This window comes from Vicugna pacos, chromosome 18 (assembly GCF_048564905.1).
Source record: "Vicugna pacos chromosome 18, VicPac4, whole genome shotgun sequence".
Classification (NCBI taxonomy): domain Eukaryota; kingdom Metazoa; phylum Chordata; class Mammalia; order Artiodactyla; family Camelidae; genus Vicugna; species Vicugna pacos.
In genome coordinates this window covers 4,072,941-4,089,760 of record NC_133004.1, presented here as the reverse complement: position 1 = coordinate 4,089,760, position 16,820 = coordinate 4,072,941, and the positions used below count along the sequence as shown (strand labels likewise).

Genomic DNA, 16,820 nt, shown 5'->3' with positions numbered 1-16,820 from the left:
GAAAAGCGGGCGCTGTTTAGATGCACTTGAGTCTGTTTACTTCTGGACTTGTCAGCCTTGGCTGCATGTTGGAATCACCAGGGGACCTTAAAAAATGTTGGTGCCTGGATTCCATCACTGCAAACTCTGATGGTACTTAGTGGCCTCCGGTGCATTCTGGCATAGGGAAGTTTTTAAAGCTCCTCTGGTTATTCTAATGTGCAGCCAAGTTGAAGGAGCACTGCCTGGAATGGTGGACACAGAAGAGAAGTGAGGTCCTTCCTTCATATTAACTGTAAAAAGGGGGAAAAGAAAAAGACTGGTAAAACTGTATATGAAAAGAGGCATTGATTTGTACCCTTTCATAACACCAATAAAAAATGCAAAATATAAATTAGCTGCAATGACATAGATGTAGAAGGAAAGACAAATTGGTTTTTATAGTTGACTCCCATTTTTTTACATGCGCCTTCATTATTGAGGCCTCCTTTTCATCGTAGACTAGGTGCCCCTTTGTCTTGAACTAAGTCCCGGTCACTGCTCCCCCTTCCTATTGGGATGTGCACAAAGAAGCATGGCTCTCATCCTAAAGTCAGAGAAAGGGTAGAGGAAGCAGGGAAACATATGTTGAGGTGCCATCAGTGTTTGAGCAGTGTTTGACCTAGTCATTTTACATAATTGGAAATGTAAATTTATTGCTGCCACTCCTGCTGCAAAATTAAAAAAATAAAACTGTATATCTTTGTATCAACATTCCAGAGCTATGAAAAGATGATTTTTGAGTCATTTGTATTATTGCTTCTTTCCATCAGCTGAGATAATTTAGAGCTGATGGTGCTTGCAGTCAGCAGCAGCAGGAGAGTAGGTTGTGAGCATGAATAACTCTTGGGGAAAAAATGCTTTTACTAGGAGTATCTGAAAATGTCTCCAAATATAGATTTAATAAATTGAATCACAGATCTACAGAATGTTGGCACTGAAAAGATATGGAGGGAGCAGGTCAAACTCCTCTTTTTATAAATGGAAAAAAATGAGGTTCAGCTACCAATAGAAAGTGACATTGGTCTTTTACAATGTAATAAGCTTCTAATAATCCCCATTATGAATAGTTCCCATTGTTTACAACTGACGATGGGGGTAAAAGCATATGTTGGTGAAAGACTGTACATTCAGAGATGAAAGCTGAATCTTAGACAAAATTAGATGTTCATAATGCTTTTGAGTCCTGAAAAACAAAAACTTATCATATTGGCAGCATACAAAAAATACTGAAGAAAAGTTTTTTGGTCATTTAAACTGCCAAGTTTAAATTTAAATTTGCAAGCTAATAAGTTTAAATTTTCATTGGAACATGCTTGTTGAAAAATTGAAGATGAAGACCCATTTAACTTTATCGTTCTTCCTTATTTAAAAATTGCCTTATTATTTTTTTTTTAGTTTCTTATTTGAAGTATTTTACTTTACTTGTGAAAGCATGCTCCATTGTTTAGAGAGGCCAGCGTTGTGGTAGTGAGATCTTGGGAATGAAGTTGCCTAAATTCATATTTGAACACAGCAGCTTGCTTCCTGAGTGATCTTGGACAACTTAACTTCTCTGTGCCATAGTTTCCTATAAAATAAGAATAAGAGTGTTGTTTCTTCATGACAGTGGTAAGGACGGGTCGAAGTAATGTATAGAATCTACTTGGAAAGCTTCCTGGCACAGAGGAAGGGCCATGTACTTAGTTACAGCTATTATTATACTATATCTGGTTTTATAATCCAGTTAAATCTTGATTCTTACTGATTTCATCTCTTAAAAAATTCTAAATATAAACTCTAAAATGGAAACTCTTCAACTTCATATTTGTAGCTAATTAACACATAAAGCTCAACGAAGAAACACACAGTGGAGACCATTTAGCTGCAGACACCTGTGATACTTTCTGTCCTGCACAGACTCTAAGCTGTCACTAGCTTCACTTCTGAAATCAAAGGCAAGCTAAGGAATAGAGCTTTAAATCTTGGCCTCGTCAGGTGCTCAGACCATGGCAGGGAAACAGTTTACTGTTCACATGTGCATTTTCAAAAAATAGTATTTAAACGAACACTGTACATATTTTGTTGTGTGTTTGACATCGTTAACAGGAAAGAAAAGGAAAAAAAAAAACAGGAAAAAACCCATGCATTTACAAACAAGGAGGCTATGTCTTAAAATTTTTTTATATTATGTTTAGCATTTAGTGACCAGTTAGGAGAAATATCATTTCATTGTTGTAATCCCTTGATTGACTAAACTTGTTTTTTTTAATTAGGAAGAAGAGCGTGTTCCATTTACCACCTGGGGAAAGTGTATACATATAACCCTTTGTGCAAGTGCTCTTTTGCTTTGTAAGAACCTGCCACAGACTTTTAAAATCTAATGTGAAATGCTGAGAAAACTGAAAGTCAAGCTGGGAACTATGTAGTCTCATAGAGAAAACTTTTTCCAGAAAACATCTGAGCCAATGCAGGGCGCCGCTCTGGAGGTTCCACAGTCTCTTCTGCTCACAGTGCTTCCCCCAATTCTTTTCACCTCATTTGTTCAAATCAGATCAGTGGTTTAGGATTCTCCAGGGTCTGATTAAGAGACCAGATGGAGGCATTAAGATTTCTAAAATTTTCCAAGTGTAACAACCAAGGTAAAATGTCTAAGAATAGCCTAACAAAAGGATAGTAGGAACTATCAAAAAATAAAAGTAAAAACTACTGAAAGATATAAAAGTGCTTTAATCACATGATTCTAGATTAAAAGATCATATCTCCAAAATATCAGAAGTTATAAAATTGATTTGGGTTTATTGTGAATAAAATCATATTAGTAATATAATAATTAATAAGATAATGAGAGTTTTACTTGTTCAAGAATAGCCAGATTAGAAAATAGGGCAGGAAGTCCAGATATGGGCTCTGATATCAATAATAATTTAATATAAGAGATGGAAGGCATTACAAATCAGGGAGATAAATAAAGGTTATTCAGTGAATGGAACACTTGTTAGCTACTTGGGGGGAAAAGAAAAGATTGAAATCATACAGTGAACCATATATTGTGATAAATTCCAGAAACATTTAAAAAGTAACACAATTAGAAAAAAAAACTAGAAATAAATATGGATGAGTATACAACCTCTAGATGAACAGTAAGTTTCAGAGGAAAGTATACAAAGATTTCCATGCATCAGAGCATCCTAATTTTAAACAAAACACCAGAGAATGTTATTTGTTTACAAATCCGACAAGGGGCTAATTCCTTCAATACATAGAGAGTTCAGAACACTTCAAAGGTAATATCAAAATATCTCAGAAGCGTAGAAGGCAGAGAAGATGAACACACATTCACAAAAGAAAAAATTGATGGCACACTTCAATGGTAATTCACTCAGTGCACATCAAAATGAAATAGTTTTCTACCTCTCAAGTGACACAGCTCTGTTTATGGGGATGAAATGCCAGTGATCACCAATCCCATGCCTAGGTTACTGGATAATTTTTGTGAAGTATGGTTGATTTACAATGCTGTGTTAATTTCTGGTGTACTCCTCAAGAGTTCTTAGAAAGCAGTCTGGCAGTTGATATCGAGTCAAAAATATTCATATGTTTTAATCCACTAATTCAGCTTTGAAAAACTTTTAATCAGGAATTATTTCAAAATGGCAGGGAAAAGTCAGTATGGATGAAAGTCACAGACATACTTTTATATGTGTGTATATATATATATATATATATAAAATCTCAGCCAAAATATTCTTCCAACTCTTCACAAAGTAGAATAGTATGCAGTCATGAAAAAGTGTGTCCATGAAAATATTTTATGACATGTCAAAGTGTTATGCTTATGATAGATTGGAGAATTAAATTAATATATAAAATGATTTGTAATATACAAACAATGCACTGTTCTGAAGGAATTATGTCTATAGGTCAAAGCATTATTCTTATATTATTTTTTATTCATTTTCAGAGTTGGATTCTTTTGATTCTAGGTGACAAAATCAATCTCCAATGTGTTTAAATGACAACCAAAAAATGGGGATCCATGGGATTTATTGGTTCCTGTAAATGAAAACCTCAGGTCTGAGGTCTGGCTTCAGTCAAGGAGAGATACCTTAGCCCAGATGATGTCAAGGGCTGCTTTTGTCCTGTCTTCATTCTGTGTCCAAAGATGTCTCAGCATGATGCTTCTAGGCACGCAGCATCCCAGATCATCCATCCAAACCAAGACAGGTCTCTTTTGGCAGCTTCCTCTCTTGATAGAGGAAGCTTATGATTCACATGGGCATCAGCATGTATCTCCTCACATAATAGTGGCTCTTCCTGAGTTATTTGTCAATTCTCCAATCATGTGCGAGGCCAATAGAATGAGGGGTATTATTTGTCTTAAACCAACTGAGATCTACTTCTGGTGCTTCAGAAAGAGTCAATCGAGGTTAAATCACAGGACTAAAAACAAAAGGGAGGTTATTTATCCTAAAGCAAGTTCTGGGTCCTCTTCTAAGATTGGGGACAGATCCAGGACAGCAGTTCTGTCCACTACTGAGTACTTTCAAATTTTCTTTAATGAGCAAATGTTAAATTTATGATCAGAAAAGATGATAAGTAAGAAGAAACTTGAGGAAGGAGAATGGAAAGCTTTCCTGTTTCTTAAGAAATAGTGAACCCATTAAGTGCTTGGAAGAAAAATGGAAATGTGTCAAGTTTGTAAAAGTTCTGAAATGAATTAGAATTGATTTTACAGACCATGTAGGAGACAGTGATATACAGTTAGTGTGACTTTGGGCTGTTTGAGTATTTCAGTACTTTCACTTAATAGTTGCTTCATTTGGGGCAAATTGCAACATCTCCACGTGGCTCTATTTCCACATCTGTAAAAGAGATATAATATTACCTTCCCCACAGGGTGATTGTGAGGATTTTTAAAAATAGATGTGTGCTGAAGCAATAGTAAGCATTTAAGCATTCTTAAATATTATGTTTACTTAATACATAATTAAAAAATTATTATGCAGACTTTAAAAAAATGCTTACTATTTAAATGGCCTATATGTGCTGTACAAGAGAGGAAGGCTTAATATACCTTCTATAATAGATTTTTCTCAGCCTTAACTAATTTTCACATTTAATCACACACACACCAAAGAGTTATTCCTTTCACAAGCATGAAGACTTAACTGTGAAGAAAAGGATGATGAAAGAGAGTAGAGGAGAAAATAAAATGCTTTCTCTACAAACTGATGGCTTAAAAACTAAGAAAAACACCTTTTTAAGACTTTGGTCACCATATTCATAGCTTATACTTAGGTAGAGTTTTTCACATGCCTGTGGTTAATGTTCCAATTGTTTTCACAATTAGTAAATAATTGACTCATCACAATAGTCCTATAAATTGCTATTATTATCCCCCCATTATATGGGTGAGGAGATTGAAGCCCCTAGAGGTTAAGAAGTTTGCACAAGGCCGGACAGCTAGCATCGGAGCTGGGATCCAGATGCAGGAGTGTGGCTCCAGGAGGGGCTTGTAAACACTCCCTCTGCTCTCCCCTGCAGGTGCAAGCCAGCCCCCCGCTGTTACTGTAAATAACATGATGTGGTTCACTTAGTCCTGAAATTCACATTCTTTGTAGCTTTCTCTCTGGGGCAGCCATCAGGAGCAGCCAGGGACACTGAGTACATGCTTCTGGACTATGACCAAGAACGTAGATGGAAGGAAAACTGTTTAAAAATGGGATCTTTAATGTGCATTTTTCAGTGGCCAGAAAAAATCCTGCCTAGTGAGGAACTGAAACCCTATTAGCCACGTGCAAATTATGCTTCAGACACCCCCGCTGCCCTTGGGTCCACACAGTCAGAACTACAGTGGATCAGGGACATGAATCTTGTGCAAATGCAGGGAGTAGGAATACCTGCCATTTTAAGATCTCAAGGAGTATGAAAAGCATGTGAAGCTTTCATCAGCAGAGACCTGCTGTCACTTCCACTCTTTCCCTCAGGGCATGTCCACAGCTTCACTGGTTCTATTCAGAATGAAGACGACAGCTAGCACCTGCTGACCCCTGAATCAGTGATAGGTTCTCCCTTGAAAGGAAGCATATCCCCTTCATGGGTTACAACTAGTTCATAACCTAAGTAATTCTACAGATGTAGAAGGGATACTTTCATTGGTTCTGCTATCACAGACGTCCCTCCAAAAGAACATGCCACCAGTTACCCCATTTTCACCCATTAAAATATACTTAACAGGCTTCCTTCTTTAGTGCAGTTTTAGGTTTACAGAAAAATTCACAGAAAGTGGAGTTCCCATATATTCCCTATGCCCTGCACACAGCTGCTCCTGCTGCCAGCGTGTTACATTAGTGGATGCACTCATTCTTTTTGACATCTTCCATTCCTCCTCCACTAAAATTTAACATGCCTGATATTCACGTCTCTTATGGCATTTACGTGCGATTTATATCACTTCTCACGTTTATGTGAAGTTTACAACACATGCATGTTTTCTGTTTAAGCTGGGTTGGGGGCAAGTTTTCTGTGTAAAAATACGATCATTTCTGAGTCTCATGCTGCTGGGTTTTTGGGTTGTCAGGTCCTGTTGACCATTGCTTCTGTTATTTGGATAATTGTCTACGGAATTTCAGTGTTCATTGTATTTTCTGCAAAACTTCCCAAGAACCTGAATGGAACAGACCCAATCCAAAAGTACCTGACTGTGCAGGTGGGCCATGCCCCACTGCTTCCCTCATCAGTTTTATCATCATGGTGACCCTGAACGCCATATATGAGAAAGTGGCAATCATGATGACTGACTCTGGTAAGCTCCTCCAGCAGCTGAGATAATTTCTACACCAGTTTTAGAACCAGGTCAAAACAGAGACTATCTTTTAGGCACTTCAATTGCAGTACATTATAGTCTTTAGTTAACTTCAAGTGCAAACCTATTTTCTCTAGCCTATATGAGAAGTGAATTAGCTCCATTTTTGCATTAGTAAAAGGGACAAAGGAAGCTTTAGAATGTCCAAGCTCTGTGTAAATATGTCAGTGCTTAATAATAATTTCAATTACATTAGATAATGTACCCTACTGTTGAAAGTAAATAGTCTCTGTACTGCAAATAAGTGGAAGAGGGTCGTGGCTCCAGTGGCAGATTTGCTTGTGCGTTACGGAGAGGATAAGTAATCACACTGTTATGTGTCTTCCCCCCATGCTTTTCCTGTTAGTGTAGCTCCATTCTCATCAGCTGCGGCTTCTATAATAAATGTTTCTTCTCTCTGGCTTGTATCCCACCCAGCGGCTTAGCAGCCTAAGTTAAGTGCTTCCCACACATTGCATGTGGCTGGGTGATTCTCCCAGTGGTCTGCTCAGTGGTCATCTTCTGAAAATACTAAGACCAATTCAAATTCTGAACTAAGAGGATGACCCGTTTTATGTTCCCCAAATGCTTCTAGCAAGTTGCCCCGTGTTTTGTTTGTCTTCTTCAATAGTCCTACCTCACTGCCGTTCAGGGAGACAAGAGAATATTATTTAGCAGGATGTTTAGAAGTAGCTTTCTTTCAAATAACACGTGACAGAGGACAGTTCTTGCCCATTGGATACTGTTGTGCTTATAAATTTTAAGGAACGGGTGTTTTTTTTTTTTTTTTGCCTTGTGGGATATTGCGTTCTTAGTGGGAGAAACTCTTGCAACAATGTGTACAGTTGGACTTAACATAGTGGATATGTTAAGAAATTCAAAACAGCTGATATGAAAACAGTGTGAATTGTGTGTATATATATATATATATATATATATATTTATATACATATTTATTGTGTTAACTCATGTGTCCGTGGGTTTGATTAGGGTCTCAAAGCCGTTCACAGTTTTACAGACTTACCTTTTCTTTATTCTAGCTGGAGAGCTCCCAAGGACCAGACTGACTATGAGAACAACCCAGCCATGAAGGTGTTCTTGTTCCATTTTGTCAACTACTACTCCTCGTGTTTCTACATCACATTCTTTAAGGGCAGATTTGTGACTTATCCGTGAGATCTGGTGTATTGCCTGTAACAATACAGAAATGAAGAGGTGTGAATACAGCTTTGTGTTCTGACAGTCTAACCTGTTTCAGGTTTTCTCTTAGTTGCCCAATGAGGAGTGTCTTTACTCTCTTTTCCTTAGATTTTTTTTAGGCATAAAATAATGACTTTATTTCATGTTAGAGCTATCTAAAATTTAGATGAGATTTTCTTTCTAATATTCCAGTGTGACCCAAGTGTCTGTCTCCTTGAACTGATGACACAGCTGACAATAATCATGGGAGGACAGTCCATCTGGAATAACATACAAGGGGTCTTACTTCCATGAGTACTCAGTCATGTGATCTTGGGGTGAGAATGACCCACCCACCCACGTCATTTTCCTGCGTGCCCATCACTAGAACAGGGGAGACTCTCTGCTTATTAAAGCTCTCCGGATAAGATGATCCAGCCAACAGTATAAACGTACCTGCTGTTTAATAATTATGTTTAAATACCTTCCTCTTTATGTTTAACATAAATCCTCAAGTGCTATAGTCTCTGCTTATTAGCACATCACTGGGGACTGACTGATCAGAGCCCATTGAGAGATGGCCCTTTTTGGGGCCATGAACTAAGTTTTCCTACAACTTCCTGCAAATTTCTCCTCCTTTTATATATGCATTTAAAATTCCATAACAGGAATTTGTTGAGTGCCTAGTATGTGCTAGTCACTGTATTAAATGTTGTACAAATATGTATGTGTGCGTGTGTGTGTGTGTACAATTTAATCACCCAAACAATCCTTATTCTTATCTTCCTTTTGTAAATGAAGATCCTGTGGCTTAAAGAGGGTAACTGATTTGCCCAAGCTCTCATTGCCAATAAGAGACCACTGTGGGACTCAGATGTAAGACCCTATCTCTCTGAATCCAGGTTCTTCTAAGAACAGAGACTCTCTTAGGGTCCTAAGGCACAGGGTTACATAATGTTTTAAGAGACACTTGTCTAAAATAATAACAACAGAGGTTTTGACTTACTGTTCTCTTCCTAAAAATGAGAAAAGCAGATGTTAGCAAAGGTCACACTGTCCCTTTGATTTTCACATAAGCACAATCCCACATCAAAGTGGACTGTCCAGTGTTATCTGCAATTTCTGAACATTTCAAGGAGCTTACTGTATTCGCTTTCTGTTGCTGTTGTAACTAGTATCCCCCAACATCATGGTAGTAGGAAGAAAAAAGAAAAAGTCTCCACTAAACAACACAAATTTAACCTTGTAGGGTTCTTGAATGCAGAAGCCTGCTGAAGTCAAAGTGTTGGCACGGCTGTTTCTGAAGGCCTCAGGGGAACCTGTATCTTTGACTTTTCTGTCTTCCAGAGGCCACCTGCGTCTCTTGGCCTGTGACCTCTTTTCTCTTTCTCAAGGTCAGCATGGTTGTGTGCCTCTGACTCTGATCCTGTGGTCAGATCTCCTGTCCTCTCTCCCCTCTTCTGCCTCCTTCTTCCTCCTTTAACGACCCTGGTGATTACACTGGGCCCACATCTATAATCCAGCTGGTCTCTCTTAGAGTTGACTGGTTAGCAACCTTAACCACATCTGCAACCATAGGCCCCTTTGCCAGGGAATCTGACCTCTTCCTATGTTCTGGGGATAAGGACATAGACATAATGGCGGGGAACATTTTTCTGCCTACCACACTAACCTTTTTAAGATAATTTCTGGCTTTGAGTTTCCGTTTTCATGAAACTGTTGATCTCTCTTCTGTCTTGCCTTCCACACCAGCATTCTGCTCCTGGCCAACCTAACTGCAGAGCTCGCCCCTCTCTGTGGTGTCCCCCAAAACCACTTACACAAGCAGGTCTTATTGTTGTTTGTAGCATGGGGGAGAAACTCAAACAACTTGAATTTTGAAATAAAAAGCTCCATCATTTTAAAATCTTCCATGCCACTATAAAAAAATTTATTTTTTTAACTTTGTTTTCTAATTTTTAAACTATTTTAAACTTTGTAACTTTTTTTAAACTTTACTTTTTTTCTTATCATCCTTCATTGTAGGCTCCAGAAACCTGGTATTCTGCCCACCACAACCAAGTTTCTTTTCATTGTTTCTCCTCCCTTCCCTAACCTTCCTTCTCTCTCCCTTATTACCAAGTTTCTGTCCATTCTCTTTATAGGGCAGTTAAATTATTTTTTCTTTGTTTCTTTCCTTCTGTTTTTGCCGAGTGAACATCTTTGGGTGTCAGTGTGTCCTTCCCAGTTTCTTCACATGGGCTACATCTTTCAGCTTCAGTGTGGATTCCTGGGGTCTGTCTCGAAACAAAGGCATTTCCCTTGTCCCCCAGCTCACCACGCCCTTCAAAAAAAAGATTCTGATCTTCACTGTGAAATGAATCTTTTTTTCCCTGCTGTGCAGTAGACAACCCTTAACCTGAGCTCACAGTCAGGTATTTCCAGAGGAGTAAATGTAGGTCATGTGCAAATAATACTACTTTTCTCTGTGAAAAGTAATAGATCAGATAGAGGAAACACTTAACTCAGATTACTCAAAAGAATTTCCTGAAGGAAACAAGTAAATTATTTAATACTAAATTTTGTTGAATCTGGTAATCCGTGAGCTATTTTTACCAATCAAGAAGGATATATTTCCAAAACTGTTACTTAGCAGTTTATGTGAAATGAAACTTGCTCACATGAACTAGTTTAAAATAAAGGATGCATTATAGTATCTGTGGTCTGTTTATACCTTCGCTTAAGTAAGCACATTGTTCTAGGTTCCAGTGAGCTGAACTTTGCCTCCATGTATTTCTACTAGGGGCTAAAATATTTAGAGAATATATTTTGAATTATGTTTCCCTTTTTTGAAAACCAGGAATTCTGAATTGTAGCCAAGTTCGAGGGTGGCTTGTTTTTTCCTCACTGCCTCTTCTCTTTGTATAAGTGCAGTTTCCTTCTTAATTTTTCATATAAAATCCTAACATACCAAAGATCTATCAATTACTGTTGCTGCACCAAAACTATACCCATCCTCAAAAATACATAGGAAGGGAAAAGAAAACTTATCAAAATTAGCGACAATTTTCATGCTATTTAAATATGTCTAAAGGAACATAATGAAATGAATTTCACTGTATCTCACCTGCCTCCATCCCCCCAATACCATGTAGGGTTCTTGAGTAGGATTCTGGGAGCAAATAAAGAAGGACAGTGATGCCGTGATCCAGGCTCCCTCTGGGGTCTCCCCAGCACTTGGATCGGCACCTGGTATAACGTAGGTCTCAGTCCGAGCCAGCTGAGTGAGTGACTGACTCACAGGCATCGAATGCGTAACATCAGTGAATTAACAGCATTCTTTGTAGGACTCAGAGGATAAGCTGTGTGCCCTGTGGCCTTCCCAGCCTCACATACCATTTTGATGTCGGGGTCATTTCTGGGAATGTTATTCTGTACTGGACAAAAGGCTAGTACAATTCCAGGGTTAAGCAAATTTCCTAGGGAAATTTTATGATAAAATATTAAGAAAAATAGTTAAATGCCCAAAATGACATAGCATTGTCCTTTGGTGTTTAGATAATGTATGGCTGTAATTTTCTTACTTTGTATGTTTTCTACATTTTCCACTGTGCGTATGTACTACTATATAATAAGAAAATCAAATGATTAAAAGAGAAAATCTCTCTTCTCCAGATATGATTTGGTTAGAGGATGAGTCAGATACATATAATAAGAGAATCTTATTTACATGTGTCCATAATTCACTCTTTAAATTCAGGAACAGGAAACTCAGGAATGAAATAGATTAAGAGAATCAAAAATACTTGTATTCAAGATTAGCAAGTAGGAGTGTCCTCAACAGAAGTGGTGATAATCTATAATTCAGGGATTAAATGTGATAATAAAGGTACAAAGACAACATGAAGTAGAAAATGCCACGTGGCAAGCACAGAGTAAAGGGCAATTTACTATGATTATGCCAATATGTGTGGTCAATTCCCAAGCAAATGATTGTGTAACCCCTGCTAGAGGGAGAAAGCTTCCAGCCTTGGCTGGAGAGGGCGGAGTATCCAGTGTCTGTATTTTTTAAAATGTCTACAGGTGCTTCTCATGTGCAAATTGATATCCCTGCATGAGAACCATAACCCAACAGAAAACCCAAAAGACGGAGGACAATGATGGGTGGACGACAGCCCAAGCTTTTCTGCCACTGATGAGTGGTTCCACTCAGGAAGACTGAGCAAGAGGCTCAGAGTCTTAGCTAAGGAAAAGCAAGTCGGGACTTCTAATATGACCTAATGCCACCGACGTGGGAGGGCAGTTCAGCACAAGAAGGGAGCGCCAGATGAGTAAACATGGAAGTTTCATTCTGGATCCAAACCGTGATGGATTTGGGTCCCGGAGGGTAAAAGCCCTTCTTCCCTGGGGCATGGACCGGATTCCACAAGTGGCTGAGACAGGAAGTATGAGGCAGAGAAAAATTCCCCCAGGAGAATCCCGAGTTTGCTTACCAGGGAGGGTGATGGATGAGCGCGGTCCCAGCACCACCCGCACCGCAGGGCTCCGAGGGGCTGTGGAGCTGCGCGCCCCCGGCCGGACCTCAGACCTGCCTGCAGCGCTCTGGGCTGCAGCCTGGGGAGTGGCTTCAGCAGCAGGCTGGCCCCGTCATTTTCGTAGGTGCTACAGTGACCCCCACCCCTGTGGCCACGGTGATCCCAAGCCAAGGGTCTAAGTGACTTCAACCTTATTTACAGGTGACCACAGCCGGTTAGCCTGTGCTGCTCAAAAGGAAGACCCCACATGGGGTTTTGCTGTGTCAGGGGGTTGCTAATACCTGGCCTGCTTTGAATCGTTTCATCATGATAGCATCCTGGACGGTGGAAGTTTCATCTCTCAATTTTATTTCAACTTTTTTTGTTGAAAGTATAATTAGATTACAATACTGTTAATTCTTGGTGTACAGCATAGTGACTCATATATATATATATATTCCTTGTTATATACTTTTCCACTATAGGCTATTAAAAGTTATTGAGTGTAGTTCCCTGTGCTATACAGTAGGATCTTGTTGTTTGAAACAAAAATTACTAAACAAAGTAACAAATTAAGCAGACTAAACCTAGCCATATATATGACACAGTTGAGTTTATCTCAGGATTTTAAATGTGGTTTTGATCTCCAGGATCGCTTTATCAAATTATCATATGTAAAGTGCCTGTGAAACACTTCTCAGAAAAATGTTTTAAAATCATAAGATTTAGAGAATAAAGAAGGAAGATAATTATACTGAAAAGCAGTTATCAAAATATAGAAATGGGCATTTGTGATACAGTAATATCTGAAATATTGGAAGAACGTGTTGAATAAGAGGATCTAGTGGTGGGTCTACTAACCGCAACATTCTGCCATAGCAGTGAGTGTAAATCATCTTCTGAGATCTGCAACAATTGCATTTTGAATGTAAATAAATTTAAATAACAAATAAGCCATGAAGTGCGGATTCAGATTCAGGGGTATCTCGAGTCCATATCCCCAGCACTTCCCAGAGCTCCCTGCTCTTCCCCTAATGTCATTGAAAGAAGTGGGGAAAGTTTGTGAAGCGAAGGGCATGTTCCATTGCAAAGAAATCTCGTAGCAAACCTGGGAGCATGGCCAGTGAAAGGTTAATGCTGAGATTAGAGGCCGTGGGAAACCAAGCAGAGGCAGCTCTTTACAAGTCACATCAAATGCTCTGTGTGTGTCTACGTGTGTATGCATACAGACGTGTGGGCATGTATGATGTATACACCTGCCTTTCATGTGAAGCCACCTCACTGTCCAAATTTGAAATCCATCCAAACGTGCAGTCCAGTCAGTCGAAGCTCAGCCAGACGCTATGTTGTCTGTTGTTGCTCTGTCTCTTCTGCTGAACTCCACGAGTAAACCACGTGCCAGCTGTTGCTTTCAGGGACAAGAGCTCTGTAGGTCACAGGTCCATGCCTTGTTTCACTGCCAAATCTGATTTCCTTTCAGGACAAATTACCATTTGAAAAAGGGGGAAGCATTCAGTTGACCCACAAGCCTCTAAGTGAGGAAAAAAATATCCTTAGAGATAGCTCTATGGGACAGCATCCAGAAGGGGGCAGAGCACTGGGCTGCGAGTCGAGGCTGTGTTTCTTTCAAGCTCTGCACTGAATTTGAGGTGGCATGTCACTTCTTTGGCCCTTGATTTGTTCAGCTTAAATTAGGGTTTTGGACCTGTTCTATCCAACGTTAGAGTATCACTTTTTTGCTCGGTGACCCTCCATGGCTCCGCAATTCCTTCAAAGGGAAAGATGCCCACATCCTCACGGCAGCCTCTAAGGCTCCACCCCCAAAACCACCACTTATTTCCTATTCACTGTGGCCCACACCAGTCTCCATGATGTCTGTCCTGCGTGAGTGTCCTCCAGGCCTGTGATCACTGTTCCCTCTGCCCCTCCGCTGCCCACCCCTTTGCTTCTGTCTTTGCCTTATTCAAAGGTCACTGCCCCATCCCCACTCCTCCCTAGCACACATTCCTCACCCTCCTTTATTTTCCTCCACAGCACTTATCACCAGCTCAAAGTCCCTGTATTACTTTATTTTACTTATTTTCTCTGACGATTTTCAGACTGGAAAGGCCATGGTGGATAATAGCAGAGAAATGGGGGTAAAAATGTCAAATGAGGGAAGGCATCTTCTAAAATCTAAAATGCTCACCTGAAAAGGAGGTAGGAGATAAAGTAGTAGTAGTCGTTACAATTTTGGTAAACCCAAGGTGCGTAGTCAGGACTAGTTTTCACAATATTTGAGGGTAGGGAGGCAGCAATGAAAAGAAATTTATCCTGAAAACAAGAAATTAAATTCTTGGGAAGATGATGTGTTCAGCTTGAGATGTCAGTAATACTTTTATGACCTTGGTCTGATAATATCCTGCCTTATAATTTGATCTGTTTGACAGCTGGGTCATGAATCTAATGGTGCCACAGTTTCGGGAGCAGAACAGACCACTCCACGATGGGAACTGGACAACCATCTGTATCCCATGGACAAACAGGGGTTATTTTATGAATACCCTGAAATGAGTAAGTCATCAGTGGAGATTTCTGTGCTGTCGGTTATACTAGAATATGCTTTGGGTCTCAGAAGCATCAGTTACCGAGCCAAACAATGTCCTAGCATACCGAAACGGAACCCACTTTTCTCCATTAGATGCAGTTATGCAGTCGGGCTTTCAAATAGGGTGCCTGTGTGTATCTTTGTCAATATTTATGTTGTACAAAGCTGAAGATTGACTGCCAAAGAATGAAATGGGATACTCATTCAGGTACATCTCCACCATTGATTCTCAGATCCTTCTGGTCATGTCGTCTAAGGATGAACTCAGAACCATTACTAGATGTGACTCAGCTCAGGATGTAGCCCGTGTGGCACAGCTGTTGGCTGATATCCTTCTAAACAGAGTCATGTGAGCCAGCCAGCCTGTGCAGAAAGCCCGCAAAAGCATCCTGCCTCATTGCAGCAAGGTTCACAGGGTCACCCCTTCCACATCTCACACCTGCCTTTGATATTGTTCCTATTCTGGCCGATGTTTTCTGCCTGATTCCTTGAGTGACCTCATGGCACATCACTGGCTTGATTTCAGGATGAATTTGCTGATCTGGAGTATCGGTAGAACACAGACCCCTCCTTCTCCAATGTCTTTGTCCATTTCTGTACATTTGCTTGGGCTCTGTTTCTCTTTGGTTGAACTTGGTTTTGAGCTCTCAGTTGCCTTTAAATTGTTGCATCTCAAAATAGATTTCCATAGGAAACTTTATCTTTACTATTATGCATGGCGCACTTTTATCTACTAGAAGGCTGATGATGTGCACGTTTTGTATCTGAGCCCTTTCAGCTCACCATTGCCTTGAAGTAGTTTTTTTTTTTTTTTTTAGCTTAGGAGACAGGAAAGGATTTTTGTCAATAGGCTTTGCATTTAAGCATGCAGGTTCATGTCTGCAAAGTCACCCCTTTGTGCTTCCTGTTTATAAGTCTACAGATAGAGGGAGTTTTCTTTTTCCTAATTTATATTCTATATATAAAATAACTGCTTTTAAAAATATACATTATACATAGAAACGCATCTGGTTCCCTCGGTGAATGAAAGGTCATCTTGTGGCATCTTCAGTCAGCTATGCTTTGTGGCCTGGTGTCTGATTTGAGTTTCATCTTTGCTTTTGTTGTGTTTAGTGACCAGGTTCCATTAAGGGTGCAGCTGCTGTCCCTGGTGTAGAAATTATGTTCATTTATTCTTCTTATTTTCAAAAGGACTTTAAGCCAATGACCTGTTATTCCAAAATGAGTCATAATTGTAAATATGTGTTATTGGGGCTATTACCAGCATTAATAATAACAACAACATTCTGGGGGCAGCATATCATTTGGTATTTTAATACACACAAAAAAAAGCCTTGGAAAAAAGTTATTGTTCTAATTAAGTCAAATAAAGGTCATGAAAGGAAAAACTGTACGCTTTTGGGAGAAATTGATAGGACTTTTAGAACTTTATAGTCTCATTAAAATACCAATTAAATAATTCAGCCTAACTCTACCCTACATAACAGGATGGCATAACAGCTATTCTAGAGAGATTGTTCAGATTTATTCATTTTCCTATTATCTAAATAATCCCTGATGAATTAGAAAATTCAATCCATTTCTGAGAGTAGGCAGCCTGTTATTCTGTATTCAACGCTGGAGTGAAACTTATTTTTGTGTTCTTTTCATTCACGGGAGATAGAATTTCCAAGTGTTTTTTGAATTCTTTTTGTTCCTCTAAAATAAAGTGCCTTTG

General features: G+C 39.3%; 1 long non-coding RNA gene across 2 annotated transcripts in view; it reads left to right on the top strand.

Moving 5' to 3' along the window:
• The window catches only part of LOC140686877 (uncharacterized), a 36,491-nt gene extending 21,422 nt beyond the window's left edge, over positions 1-15,069 (top strand). Inside the window, exons 3-4 of one of the 2 annotated variants that reach the window (XR_012060856.1) lie at positions 7,885-8,059; positions 14,946-15,069. This is a non-coding gene — a long non-coding RNA (uncharacterized lncRNA). Of the gene's footprint in view, positions 1-7,884; positions 8,136-14,945 lie in introns of those variants that run through there. The other variant, XR_012060855.1, reaches the window with a different exon arrangement.
• Positions 15,070-16,820: the final 1,751 nt, after the last annotated feature.